Raw genomic sequence first — 12,066 nt, 5'->3', positions numbered from 1 at the left:
AGGAGCTTGCTCCGTCCTCTCCACGCATCGGCCCGGTATTGCAGCGCCTCCGGGAGCGGTGCACCACCTTCTCTCAGCGGTGAAAAGACAGACGTAGCTAGCAAGCAAGCAAGCAAGCAAGCAAGCGAGGTGGACTGGAGCTCCTTCTTCTCGGGTCTCGTCTCTCGTCCATCTGTGTGTCTCTCTCTCCCCCTCCCCCTCCCCGTCTCCGTTCCCGTGCTCCCTCTGTGCACTTTCCCGCGTCTCGACTCTCTGGGCAAGCAGGCCGGCCCCCTTTTCGGCTCCCGTGCGTTTTCCCTCCAAAAAACTTAGTTTTTTCAGCCTTTTCCCAGGGAGGCAGGCGTGGCTTTTGTGTGTGTGTGTGTGTGTGTGTGTGTATGTGTGTGTGTGTGTGTGTCCCCGTCCTCGCAGGCGGGCCCCTTTCGACAGCCGGGCGGTTTCCCTCCAAAAAACTTAGTATATACACCTTTTCTTCCTTTTTTTCCGGCAGGCGGGCAGGCGCGCGCGTCTGTGTGTGTGTGTGTCCCCGTCCCTCCCGAGAGAGCGCTGCCCCTTGCCTCTGCCCGCAGGTGCCGACGGTCCGCTTTCGCTTGCAGCTCGCTCGGCACAGCTGCTGCTGGTGGGAGGGGCCTAAGCTAAGGAGGCCGGCCGGCTGGCGCCCCCCTGCGGCTGCGGTCGTTGTCGGGCCGTTGACAGGAGATCCAAGAGCAGGGCCCCCGCCCGGGACTGGCGGGCAGGCAGGCGAGCAAGCAGGCAGGCAAGAGAGGGGGAGAGCGGAGTCCGGGCGGCCGGCAGCCGCGTGCGGACCGGGCTCCCGAGGCGTCGGCCTGCGCCGCTGCGCGCCAGCCGGACGCCCGCGCGCCCGCCCAAGGCCGGCGTCGGGCATCGCTTCTCGGCCTTTTGGCTAAGATCAAGTGTAGTATCTGTTCTTATCAGTTTAATATCTGATACGTCCCCCATCGGGGGACCACATATTAAACGGATTTTTGGAACAGGGAGCTGGATCAGGAGCTTGCTCCGTCCTCTCCACGCATCGGCCCGGTATTGCAGCGCCTCCGGGAGCGGTGCACCACCTTCTCTCAGCGGTGAAAAGACAGACGTAGCTAGCAAGCAAGCAAGCAAGCAAGCAAGCGAGGTGGACTGGAGCTCCTTCTTCTCGGGTCTCGTCTCTCGTCCATCTGTGTGTCTCTCTCTCCCCCTCCCCCTCCCCGTCTCCGTTCCCGTGCTCCCTCTGTGCACTTTCCCGCGTCTCGACTCTCTGGGCAAGCAGGCCGGCCCCCTTTTCGGCTCCCGTGCGTTTTCCCTCCAAAAAACTTAGTTTTTTCAGCCTTTTCCCAGGGAGGCAGGCGTGGCTTTGTGTGTGTGTGTGTGTGTGTGTGTGTATGTGTGTGTGTGTGTGTGTGTGTCCCCGTCCTCGCAGGCGGGCCCCTTTCGACAGCCGGGCGGTTTCCCTCCAAAAAACTTAGTATATACACCTTTTCTTCCTTTTTTTCCGGCAGGCGGGCAGGCGCGCGCGTCTGTGTGTGTGTGTGTCCCCGTCCCTCCCGAGAGAGCGCTGCCCCTTGCCTCTGCCCGCAGGTGCCGACGGTCCGCTTTCGCTTGCAGCTCGCTCGGCACAGCTGCTGCTGGTGGGAGGGGCCTAAGCTAAGGAGGCCGGCCGGCTGGCGCCCCCCTGCGGCTGCGGTCGTTGTCGGGCCGTTGACAGGAGATCCAAGAGCAGGGCCCCCGCCCGGGACTGGCGGGCAGGCAGGCGAGCAAGCAGGCAGGCAAGAGAGGGGGAGAGCGGAGTCCGGGCGGCCGGCAGCCGCGTGCGGACCGGGCTCCCGAGGCGTCGGCCTGCGCCGCTGCGCGCCAGCCGGACGCCCGCGCGCCCGCCCAAGGCCGGCGTCGGGCATCGCTTCTCGGCCTTTTGGCTAAGATCAAGTGTAGTATCTGTTCTTATCAGTTTAATATCTGATACGTCCCCCATCGGGGGACCACATATTAAACGGATTTTTGGAACAGGGAGCTGGATCAGGAGCTTGCTCCGTCCTCTCCACGCATCGGCCCGGTATTGCAGCGCCTCCGGGAGCGGTGCACCACCTTCTCTCAGCGGTGAAAAGACAGACGTAGCTAGCAAGCAAGCAAGCAAGCAAGCAAGCGAGGTGGACTGGAGCTCCTTCTTCTCGGGTCTCGTCTCTCGTCCATCTGTGTGTCTCTCTCTCCCCCTCCCCCTCCCCGTCTCCGTTCCCGTGCTCCCTCTGTGCACTTTCCCGCGTCTCGACTCTCTGGGCAAGCAGGCCGGCCCCCTTTTCGGCTCCCGTGCGTTTTCCCTCCAAAAAACTTAGTTTTTTCAGCCTTTTCCCAGGGAGGCAGGCGTGGCTTTTGTGTGTGTGTGTGTGTGTGTGTGTGTATGTGTGTGTGTGTGTGTGTGTCCCCGTCCTCGCAGGCGGGCCCCTTTCGACAGCCGGGCGGTTTCCCTCCAAAAAACTTAGTATATACACCTTTTCTTCCTTTTTTTCCGGCAGGCGGGCAGGCGCGCGCGTCTGTGTGTGTGTGTGTCCCCGTCCCTCCCGAGAGAGCGCTGCCCCTTGCCTCTGCCCGCAGGTGCCGACGGTCCGCTTTCGCTTGCAGCTCGCTCGGCACAGCTGCTGCTGGTGGGAGGGGCCTAAGCTAAGGAGGCCGGCCGGCTGGCGCCCCCCTGCGGCTGCGGTCGTTGTCGGGCCGTTGACAGGAGATCCAAGAGCAGGGCCCCCGCCCGGGACTGGCGGGCAGGCAGGCGAGCAAGCAGGCAGGCAAGAGAGGGGGAGAGCGGAGTCCGGGCGGCCGGCAGCCGCGTGCGGACCGGGCTCCCGAGGCGTCGGCCTGCGCCGCTGCGCGCCAGCCGGACGCCCGCGCGCCCGCCCAAGGCCGGCGTCGGGCATCGCTTCTCGGCCTTTTGGCTAAGATCAAGTGTAGTATCTGTTCTTATCAGTTTAATATCTGATACGTCCCCCATCGGGGGACCACATATTAAACGGATTTTTGGAACAGGGAGCTGGATCAGGAGCTTGCTCCGTCCTCTCCACGCATCGGCCCGGTATTGCAGCGCCTCCGGGAGCGGTGCACCACCTTCTCTCAGCGGTGAAAAGACAGACGTAGCTAGCAAGCAAGCAAGCAAGCAAGCAAGCGAGGTGGACTGGAGCTCCTTCTTCTCGGGTCTCGTCTCTCGTCCATCTGTGTGTCTCTCTCTCCCCCTCCCCCTCCCCGTCTCCGTTCCCGTGCTCCCTCTGTGCACTTTCCCGCGTCTCGACTCTCTGGGCAAGCAGGCCGGCCCCCTTTTCGGCTCCCGTGCGTTTTCCCTCCAAAAAACTTAGTTTTTTCAGCCTTTTCCCAGGGAGGCAGGCGTGGCTTTTGTGTGTGTGTGTGTGTGTGTGTATGTGTGTGTGTGTGTGTGTGTGTGTGTCCCCGTCCTCGCAGGCGGGCCCCTTTCGACAGCCGGGCGGTTTCCCTCCAAAAAACTTAGTATATACACCTTTTCTTCCTTTTTTTCCGGCAGGCGGGCAGGCGCGCGCGTCTGTGTGTGTGTGTGTCCCCGTCCCTCCCGAGAGAGCGCTGCCCCTTGCCTCTGCCCGCAGGTGCCGACGGTCCGCTTTCGCTTGCAGCTCGCTCGGCACAGCTGCTGCTGGTGGGAGGGGCCTAAGCTAAGGAGGCCGGCCGGCTGGCGCCCCCCTGCGGCTGCGGTCGTTGTCGGGCCGTTGACAGGAGATCCAAGAGCAGGGCCCCCGCCCGGGACTGGCGGGCAGGCAGGCGAGCAAGCAGGCAGGCAAGAGAGGGGGAGAGCGGAGTCCGGGCGGCCGGCAGCCGCGTGCGGACCGGGCTCCCGAGGCGTCGGCCTGCGCCGCTGCGCGCCAGCCGGACGCCCGCGCGCCCGCCCAAGGCCGGCGTCGGGCATCGCTTCTCGGCCTTTTGGCTAAGATCAAGTGTAGTATCTGTTCTTATCAGTTTAATATCTGATACGTCCCCCATCGGGGGACCACATATTAAACGGATTTTTGGAACAGGGAGCTGGATCAGGAGCTTGCTCCGTCCTCTCCACGCATCGGCCCGGTATTGCAGCGCCTCCGGGAGCGGTGCACCACCTTCTCTCAGCGGTGAAAAGACAGACGTAGCTAGCAAGCAAGCAAGCAAGCAAGCAAGCGAGGTGGACTGGAGCTCCTTCTTCTCGGGTCTCGTCTCTCGTCCATCTGTGTGTCTCTCTCTCCCCCTCCCCCTCCCCGTCTCCGTTCCCGTGCTCCCTCTGTGCACTTTCCCGCGTCTCGACTCTCTGGGCAAGCAGGCCGGCCCCCTTTTCGGCTCCCGTGCGTTTTCCCTCCAAAAAACTTAGTTTTTTCAGCCTTTTCCCAGGGAGGCAGGCGTGGCTTTTGTGTGTGTGTGTGTGTGTATGTGTGTGTGTGTGTGTGTGTGTCCCCGTCCTCGCAGGCGGGCCCCTTTCGACAGCCGGGCGGTTTCCCTCCAAAAAACTTAGTATATACACCTTTTCTTCCTTTTTTTCCGGCAGGCGGGCAGGCGCGCGCGTCTGTGTGTGTGTGTGTCCCCGTCCCTCCCGAGAGAGCGCTGCCCCTTGCCTCTGCCCGCAGGTGCCGACGGTCCGCTTTCGCTTGCAGCTCGCTCGGCACAGCTGCTGCTGGTGGGAGGGGCCTAAGCTAAGGAGGCCGGCCGGCTGGCGCCCCCCTGCGGCTGCGGTCGTTGTCGGGCCGTTGACAGGAGATCCAAGAGCAGGGCCCCCGCCCGGGACTGGCGGGCAGGCAGGCGAGCAAGCAGGCAGGCAAGAGAGGGGGAGAGCGGAGTCCGGGCGGCCGGCAGCCGCGTGCGGACCGGGCTCCCGAGGCGTCGGCCTGCGCCGCTGCGCGCCAGCCGGACGCCCGCGCGCCCGCCCAAGGCCGGCGTCGGGCATCGCTTCTCGGCCTTTTGGCTAAGATCAAGTGTAGTATCTGTTCTTATCAGTTTAATATCTGATACGTCCCCCATCGGGGGACCACATATTAAACGGATTTTTGGAACAGGGAGCTGGATCAGGAGCTTGCTCCGTCCTCTCCACGCATCGGCCCGGTATTGCAGCGCCTCCGGGAGCGGTGCACCACCTTCTCTCAGCGGTGAAAAGACAGACGTAGCTAGCAAGCAAGCAAGCAAGCAAGCAAGCGAGGTGGACTGGAGCTCCTTCTTCTCGGGTCTCGTCTCTCGTCCATCTGTGTGTCTCTCTCTCCCCCTCCCCCTCCCCGTCTCCGTTCCCGTGCTCCCTCTGTGCACTTTCCCGCGTCTCGACTCTCTGGGCAAGCAGGCCGGCCCCCTTTTCGGCTCCCGTGCGTTTTCCCTCCAAAAAACTTAGTTTTTTCAGCCTTTTCCCAGGGAGGCAGGCGTGGCTTTTGTGTGTGTGTGTGTGTGTGTGTATGTGTGTGTGTGTGTGTGTGTGTGTCCCCGTCCTCGCAGGCGGGCCCCTTTCGACAGCCGGGCGGTTTCCCTCCAAAAAACTTAGTATATACACCTTTTCTTCCTTTTTTTCCGGCAGGCGGGCAGGCGCGCGCGTCTGTGTGTGTGTGTGTCCCCGTCCCTCCCGAGAGAGCGCTGCCCCTTGCCTCTGCCCGCAGGTGCCGACGGTCCGCTTTCGCTTGCAGCTCGCTCGGCACAGCTGCTGCTGGTGGGAGGGGCCTAAGCTAAGGAGGCCGGCCGGCTGGCGCCCCCCTGCGGCTGCGGTCGTTGTCGGGCCGTTGACAGGAGATCCAAGAGCAGGGCCCCCGCCCGGGACTGGCGGGCAGGCAGGCGAGCAAGCAGGCAGGCAAGAGAGGGGGAGAGCGGAGTCCGGGCGGCCGGCAGCCGCGTGCGGACCGGGCTCCCGAGGCGTCGGCCTGCGCCGCTGCGCGCCAGCCGGACGCCCGCGCGCCCGCCCAAGGCCGGCGTCGGGCATCGCTTCTCGGCCTTTTGGCTAAGATCAAGTGTAGTATCTGTTCTTATCAGTTTAATATCTGATACGTCCCCCATCGGGGGACCACATATTAAACGGATTTTTGGAACAGGGAGCTGGATCAGGAGCTTGCTCCGTCCTCTCCACGCATCGGCCCGGTATTGCAGCGCCTCCGGGAGCGGTGCACCACCTTCTCTCAGCGGTGAAAAGACAGACGTAGCTAGCAAGCAAGCAAGCAAGCAAGCAAGCGAGGTGGACTGGAGCTCCTTCTTCTCGGGTCTCGTCTCTCGTCCATCTGTGTGTCTCTCTCTCCCCCTCCCCCTCCCCGTCTCCGTTCCCGTGCTCCCTCTGTGCACTTTCCCGCGTCTCGACTCTCTGGGCAAGCAGGCCGGCCCCCTTTTCGGCTCCCGTGCGTTTTCCCTCCAAAAAACTTAGTTTTTTCAGCCTTTTCCCAGGGAGGCAGGCGTGGCTTTGTGTGTGTGTGTGTGTGTGTGTGTGTATGTGTGTGTGTGTGTGTGTGTGTCCCCGTCCTCGCAGGCGGGCCCCTTTCGACAGCCGGGCGGTTTCCCTCCAAAAAACTTAGTATATACACCTTTTCTTCCTTTTTTTCCGGCAGGCGGGCAGGCGCGCGCGTCTGTGTGTGTGTGTGTCCCCGTCCCTCCCGAGAGAGCGCTGCCCCTTGCCTCTGCCCGCAGGTGCCGACGGTCCGCTTTCGCTTGCAGCTCGCTCGGCACAGCTGCTGCTGGTGGGAGGGGCCTAAGCTAAGGAGGCCGGCCGGCTGGCGCCCCCCTGCGGCTGCGGTCGTTGTCGGGCCGTTGACAGGAGATCCAAGAGCAGGGCCCCCGCCCGGGACTGGCGGGCAGGCAGGCGAGCAAGCAGGCAGGCAAGAGAGGGGGAGAGCGGAGTCCGGGCGGCCGGCAGCCGCGTGCGGACCGGGCTCCCGAGGCGTCGGCCTGCGCCGCTGCGCGCCAGCCGGACGCCCGCGCGCCCGCCCAAGGCCGGCGTCGGGCATCGCTTCTCGGCCTTTTGGCTAAGATCAAGTGTAGTATCTGTTCTTATCAGTTTAATATCTGATACGTCCCCCATCGGGGGACCACATATTAAACGGATTTTTGGAACAGGGAGCTGGATCAGGAGCTTGCTCCGTCCTCTCCACGCATCGGCCCGGTATTGCAGCGCCTCCGGGAGCGGTGCACCACCTTCTCTCAGCGGTGAAAAGACAGACGTAGCTAGCAAGCAAGCAAGCAAGCAAGCAAGCGAGGTGGACTGGAGCTCCTTCTTCTCGGGTCTCGTCTCTCGTCCATCTGTGTGTCTCTCTCTCCCCCTCCCCCTCCCCGTCTCCGTTCCCGTGCTCCCTCTGTGCACTTTCCCGCGTCTCGACTCTCTGGGCAAGCAGGCCGGCCCCCTTTTCGGCTCCCGTGCGTTTTCCCTCCAAAAAACTTAGTTTTTTCAGCCTTTTCCCAGGGAGGCAGGCGTGGCTTTTGTGTGTGTGTGTGTGTGTGTGTGTATGTGTGTGTGTGTGTGTGTGTGTCCCCGTCCTCGCAGGCGGGCCCCTTTCGACAGCCGGGCGGTTTCCCTCCAAAAAACTTAGTATATACACCTTTTCTTCCTTTTTTTCCGGCAGGCGGGCAGGCGCGCGCGTCTGTGTGTGTGTGTGTCCCCGTCCCTCCCGAGAGAGCGCTGCCCCTTGCCTCTGCCCGCAGGTGCCGACGGTCCGCTTTCGCTTGCAGCTCGCTCGGCACAGCTGCTGCTGGTGGGAGGGGCCTAAGCTAAGGAGGCCGGCCGGCTGGCGCCCCCCTGCGGCTGCGGTCGTTGTCGGGCCGTTGACAGGAGATCCAAGAGCAGGGCCCCCGCCCGGGACTGGCGGGCAGGCAGGCGAGCAAGCAGGCAGGCAAGAGAGGGGGAGAGCGGAGTCCGGGCGGCCGGCAGCCGCGTGCGGACCGGGCTCCCGAGGCGTCGGCCTGCGCCGCTGCGCGCCAGCCGGACGCCCGCGCGCCCGCCCAAGGCCGGCGTCGGGCATCGCTTCTCGGCCTTTTGGCTAAGATCAAGTGTAGTATCTGTTCTTATCAGTTTAATATCTGATACGTCCCCCATCGGGGGACCACATATTAAACGGATTTTTGGAACAGGGAGCTGGATCAGGAGCTTGCTCCGTCCTCTCCACGCATCGGCCCGGTATTGCAGCGCCTCCGGGAGCGGTGCACCACCTTCTCTCAGCGGTGAAAAGACAGACGTAGCTAGCAAGCAAGCAAGCAAGCAAGCAAGCGAGGTGGACTGGAGCTCCTTCTTCTCGGGTCTCGTCTCTCGTCCATCTGTGTGTCTCTCTCTCCCCCTCCCCCTCCCCGTCTCCGTTCCCGTGCTCCCTCTGTGCACTTTCCCGCGTCTCGACTCTCTGGGCAAGCAGGCCGGCCCCCTTTTCGGCTCCCGTGCGTTTTCCCTCCAAAAAACTTAGTTTTTTCAGCCTTTTCCCAGGGAGGCAGGCGTGGCTTTGTGTGTGTGTGTGTGTGTGTGTGTGTATGTGTGTGTGTGTGTGTGTGTGTCCCCGTCCTCGCAGGCGGGCCCCTTTCGACAGCCGGGCGGTTTCCCTCCAAAAAACTTAGTATATACACCTTTTCTTCCTTTTTTTCCGGCAGGCGGGCAGGCGCGCGCGTCTGTGTGTGTGTGTGTCCCCGTCCCTCCCGAGAGAGCGCTGCCCCTTGCCTCTGCCCGCAGGTGCCGACGGTCCGCTTTCGCTTGCAGCTCGCTCGGCACAGCTGCTGCTGGTGGGAGGGGCCTAAGCTAAGGAGGCCGGCCGGCTGGCGCCCCCCTGCGGCTGCGGTCGTTGTCGGGCCGTTGACAGGAGATCCAAGAGCAGGGCCCCCGCCCGGGACTGGCGGGCAGGCAGGCGAGCAAGCAGGCAGGCAAGAGAGGGGGAGAGCGGAGTCCGGGCGGCCGGCAGCCGCGTGCGGACCGGGCTCCCGAGGCGTCGGCCTGCGCCGCTGCGCGCCAGCCGGACGCCCGCGCGCCCGCCCAAGGCCGGCGTCGGGCATCGCTTCTCGGCCTTTTGGCTAAGATCAAGTGTAGTATCTGTTCTTATCAGTTTAATATCTGATACGTCCCCCATCGGGGGACCACATATTAAACGGATTTTTGGAACAGGGAGCTGGATCAGGAGCTTGCTCCGTCCTCTCCACGCATCGGCCCGGTATTGCAGCGCCTCCGGGAGCGGTGCACCACCTTCTCTCAGCGGTGAAAAGACAGACGTAGCTAGCAAGCAAGCAAGCAAGCAAGCAAGCGAGGTGGACTGGAGCTCCTTCTTCTCGGGTCTCGTCTCTCGTCCATCTGTGTGTCTCTCTCTCCCCCTCCCCCTCCCCGTCTCCGTTCCCGTGCTCCCTCTGTGCACTTTCCCGCGTCTCGACTCTCTGGGCAAGCAGGCCGGCCCCCTTTTCGGCTCCCGTGCGTTTTCCCTCCAAAAAACTTAGTTTTTTCAGCCTTTTCCCAGGGAGGCAGGCGTGGCTTTTGTGTGTGTGTGTGTGTGTGTATGTGTGTGTGTGTGTGTGTGTGTGTGTCCCCGTCCTCGCAGGCGGGCCCCTTTCGACAGCCGGGCGGTTTCCCTCCAAAAAACTTAGTATATACACCTTTTCTTCCTTTTTTTCCGGCAGGCGGGCAGGCGCGCGCGTCTGTGTGTGTGTGTGTCCCCGTCCCTCCCGAGAGAGCGCTGCCCCTTGCCTCTGCCCGCAGGTGCCGACGGTCCGCTTTCGCTTGCAGCTCGCTCGGCACAGCTGCTGCTGGTGGGAGGGGCCTAAGCTAAGGAGGCCGGCCGGCTGGCGCCCCCCTGCGGCTGCGGTCGTTGTCGGGCCGTTGACAGGAGATCCAAGAGCAGGGCCCCCGCCCGGGACTGGCGGGCAGGCAGGCGAGCAAGCAGGCAGGCAAGAGAGGGGGAGAGCGGAGTCCGGGCGGCCGGCAGCCGCGTGCGGACCGGGCTCCCGAGGCGTCGGCCTGCGCCGCTGCGCGCCAGCCGGACGCCCGCGCGCCCGCCCAAGGCCGGCGTCGGGCATCGCTTCTCGGCCTTTTGGCTAAGATCAAGTGTAGTATCTGTTCTTATCAGTTTAATATCTGATACGTCCCCCATCGGGGGACCACATATTAAACGGATTTTTGGAACAGGGAGCTGGATCAGGAGCTTGCTCCGTCCTCTCCACGCATCGGCCCGGTATTGCAGCGCCTCCGGGAGCGGTGCACCACCTTCTCTCAGCGGTGAAAAGACAGACGTAGCTAGCAAGCAAGCAAGCAAGCAAGCAAGCGAGGTGGACTGGAGCTCCTTCTTCTCGGGTCTCGTCTCTCGTCCATCTGTGTGTCTCTCTCTCCCCCTCCCCCTCCCCGTCTCCGTTCCCGTGCTCCCTCTGTGCACTTTCCCGCGTCTCGACTCTCTGGGCAAGCAGGCCGGCCCCCTTTTCGGCTCCCGTGCGTTTTCCCTCCAAAAAACTTAGTTTTTTCAGCCTTTTCCCAGGGAGGCAGGCGTGGCTTTTGTGTGTGTGTGTGTGTGTGTGTGTATGTGTGTGTGTGTGTGTGTGTGTGTCCCCGTCCTCGCAGGCGGGCCCCTTTCGACAGCCGGGCGGTTTCCCTCCAAAAAACTTAGTATATACACCTTTTCTTCCTTTTTTTCCGGCAGGCGGGCAGGCGCGCGCGTCTGTGTGTGTGTGTGTCCCCGTCCCTCCCGAGAGAGCGCTGCCCCTTGCCTCTGCCCGCAGGTGCCGACGGTCCGCTTTCGCTTGCAGCTCGCTCGGCACAGCTGCTGCTGGTGGGAGGGGCCTAAGCTAAGGAGGCCGGCCGGCTGGCGCCCCCCTGCGGCTGCGGTCGTTGTCGGGCCGTTGACAGGAGATCCAAGAGCAGGGCCCCCGCCCGGGACTGGCGGGCAGGCAGGCGAGCAAGCAGGCAGGCAAGAGAGGGGGAGAGCGGAGTCCGGGCGGCCGGCAGCCGCGTGCGGACCGGGCTCCCGAGGCGTCGGCCTGCGCCGCTGCGCGCCAGCCGGACGCCCGCGCGCCCGCCCAAGGCCGGCGTCGGGCATCGCTTCTCGGCCTTTTGGCTAAGATCAAGTGTAGTATCTGTTCTTATCAGTTTAATATCTGATACGTCCCCCATCGGGGGACCACATATTAAACGGATTTTTGGAACAGGGAGCTGGATCAGGAGCTTGCTCCGTCCTCTCCACGCATCGGCCCGGTATTGCAGCGCCTCCGGGAGCGGTGCACCACCTTCTCTCAGCGGTGAAAAGACAGACGTAGCTAGCAAGCAAGCAAGCAAGCAAGCAAGCGAGGTGGACTGGAGCTCCTTCTTCTCGGGTCTCGTCTCTCGTCCATCTGTGTGTCTCTCTCTCCCCCTCCCCCTCCCCGTCTCCGTTCCCGTGCTCCCTCTGTGCACTTTCCCGCGTCTCGACTCTCTGGGCAAGCAGGCCGGCCCCCTTTTCGGCTCCCGTGCGTTTTCCCTCCAAAAAACTTAGTTTTTTCAGCCTTTTCCCAGGGAGGCAGGCGTGGCTTTGTGTGTGTGTGTGTGTGTGTGTGTATGTGTGTGTGTGTGTGTGTGTGTGTCCCCGTCCTCGCAGGCGGGCCCCTTTCGACAGCCGGGCGGTTTCCCTCCAAAAAACTTAGTATATACACCTTTTCTTCCTTTTTTTCCGGCAGGCGGGCAGGCGCGCGCGTCTGTGTGTGTGTGTGTCCCCGTCCCTCCCGAGAGAGCGCTGCCCCTTGCCTCTGCCCGCAGGTGCCGACGGTCCGCTTTCGCTTGCAGCTCGCTCGGCACAGCTGCTGCTGGTGGGAGGGGCCTAAGCTAAGGAGGCCGGCCGGCTGGCGCCCCCCTGCGGCTGCGGTCGTTGTCGGGCCGTTGACAGGAGATCCAAGAGCAGGGCCCCCGCCCGGGACTGGCGGGCAGGCAGGCGAGCAAGCAGGCAGGCAAGAGAGGGGGAGAGCGGAGTCCGGGCGGCCGGCAGCCGCGTGCGGACCGGGCTCCCGAGGCGTCGGCCTGCGCCGCTGCGCGCCAGCCGGACGCCCGCGCGCCCGCCCAAGGCCGGCGTCGGGCATCGCTTCTCGGCCTTTTGGCTAAGATCAAGTGTAGTATCTGTTCTTATCAGTTTAATATCTGATACGTCCCCCATCGGGGGACCACATATT

The 12,066-nt window shown here is 63.5% G+C and overlaps 12 non-coding genes across 12 annotated transcripts in view; all 12 read left to right on the top strand.

Moving 5' to 3' along the window:
• The first annotated feature begins 884 nt into the window (after positions 1 to 884).
• On the top strand, positions 885 to 1,075 carry LOC138229165 (U2 spliceosomal RNA). Its single transcript, XR_011185645.1, has one exon. It is a non-coding gene; the product is annotated as a U2 spliceosomal RNA (small nuclear RNA).
• An 818-nt stretch (positions 1,076 to 1,893) lies between these two features.
• LOC138229164 (U2 spliceosomal RNA) lies at positions 1,894 to 2,084 on the top strand. The gene has a single exon (XR_011185644.1). It is a non-coding gene; the product is annotated as a U2 spliceosomal RNA (small nuclear RNA).
• Positions 2,085 to 2,901: 817 nt separating this feature from the next.
• Positions 2,902 to 3,092, top strand: LOC138229163 (U2 spliceosomal RNA). Its single transcript, XR_011185643.1, has one exon. It is a non-coding gene; the product is annotated as a U2 spliceosomal RNA (small nuclear RNA).
• Positions 3,093 to 3,911: 819 nt separating this feature from the next.
• LOC138229162 (U2 spliceosomal RNA) lies at positions 3,912 to 4,102 on the top strand. The gene has a single exon (XR_011185642.1). It is a non-coding gene; the product is annotated as a U2 spliceosomal RNA (small nuclear RNA).
• Positions 4,103 to 4,913: 811 nt separating this feature from the next.
• On the top strand, positions 4,914 to 5,104 carry LOC138229161 (U2 spliceosomal RNA). Its single transcript, XR_011185641.1, has one exon. It is a non-coding gene; the product is annotated as a U2 spliceosomal RNA (small nuclear RNA).
• Positions 5,105 to 5,921: 817 nt separating this feature from the next.
• Positions 5,922 to 6,112, top strand: LOC138229159 (U2 spliceosomal RNA). The gene has a single exon (XR_011185639.1). It is a non-coding gene; the product is annotated as a U2 spliceosomal RNA (small nuclear RNA).
• An 818-nt stretch (positions 6,113 to 6,930) lies between these two features.
• On the top strand, positions 6,931 to 7,121 carry LOC138229158 (U2 spliceosomal RNA). Its single transcript, XR_011185638.1, has one exon. It is a non-coding gene; the product is annotated as a U2 spliceosomal RNA (small nuclear RNA).
• An 817-nt stretch (positions 7,122 to 7,938) lies between these two features.
• LOC138229157 (U2 spliceosomal RNA) lies at positions 7,939 to 8,129 on the top strand. Its single transcript, XR_011185637.1, has one exon. It is a non-coding gene; the product is annotated as a U2 spliceosomal RNA (small nuclear RNA).
• An 818-nt stretch (positions 8,130 to 8,947) lies between these two features.
• LOC138229156 (U2 spliceosomal RNA) lies at positions 8,948 to 9,138 on the top strand. The gene has a single exon (XR_011185636.1). It is a non-coding gene; the product is annotated as a U2 spliceosomal RNA (small nuclear RNA).
• An 817-nt stretch (positions 9,139 to 9,955) lies between these two features.
• Positions 9,956 to 10,146, top strand: LOC138229155 (U2 spliceosomal RNA). Its single transcript, XR_011185635.1, has one exon. It is a non-coding gene; the product is annotated as a U2 spliceosomal RNA (small nuclear RNA).
• Positions 10,147 to 10,965: 819 nt separating this feature from the next.
• Positions 10,966 to 11,156, top strand: LOC138229154 (U2 spliceosomal RNA). The gene has a single exon (XR_011185634.1). It is a non-coding gene; the product is annotated as a U2 spliceosomal RNA (small nuclear RNA).
• Positions 11,157 to 11,974: 818 nt separating this feature from the next.
• LOC138229153 (U2 spliceosomal RNA) overlaps positions 11,975 to 12,066 on the top strand; it is a 191-nt gene continuing 99 nt past the window's right edge. Inside the window, exon 1 of the small nuclear RNA XR_011185633.1 lies at positions 11,975 to 12,066. This exon is cut by the window's right edge and continues 99 nt beyond it. This is a non-coding gene — a small nuclear RNA (U2 spliceosomal RNA).

Source organism: Lepisosteus oculatus, unplaced genomic scaffold (genome assembly GCF_040954835.1).
Source record: "Lepisosteus oculatus isolate fLepOcu1 unplaced genomic scaffold, fLepOcu1.hap2 HAP2_SCAFFOLD_410, whole genome shotgun sequence".
In the NCBI taxonomy this organism is placed as follows: domain Eukaryota; kingdom Metazoa; phylum Chordata; class Actinopteri; order Semionotiformes; family Lepisosteidae; genus Lepisosteus; species Lepisosteus oculatus.
The sequence above is the reverse complement of the archived record's forward strand: the minus strand, read 5'-3'. Positions and strand labels throughout refer to the sequence as shown.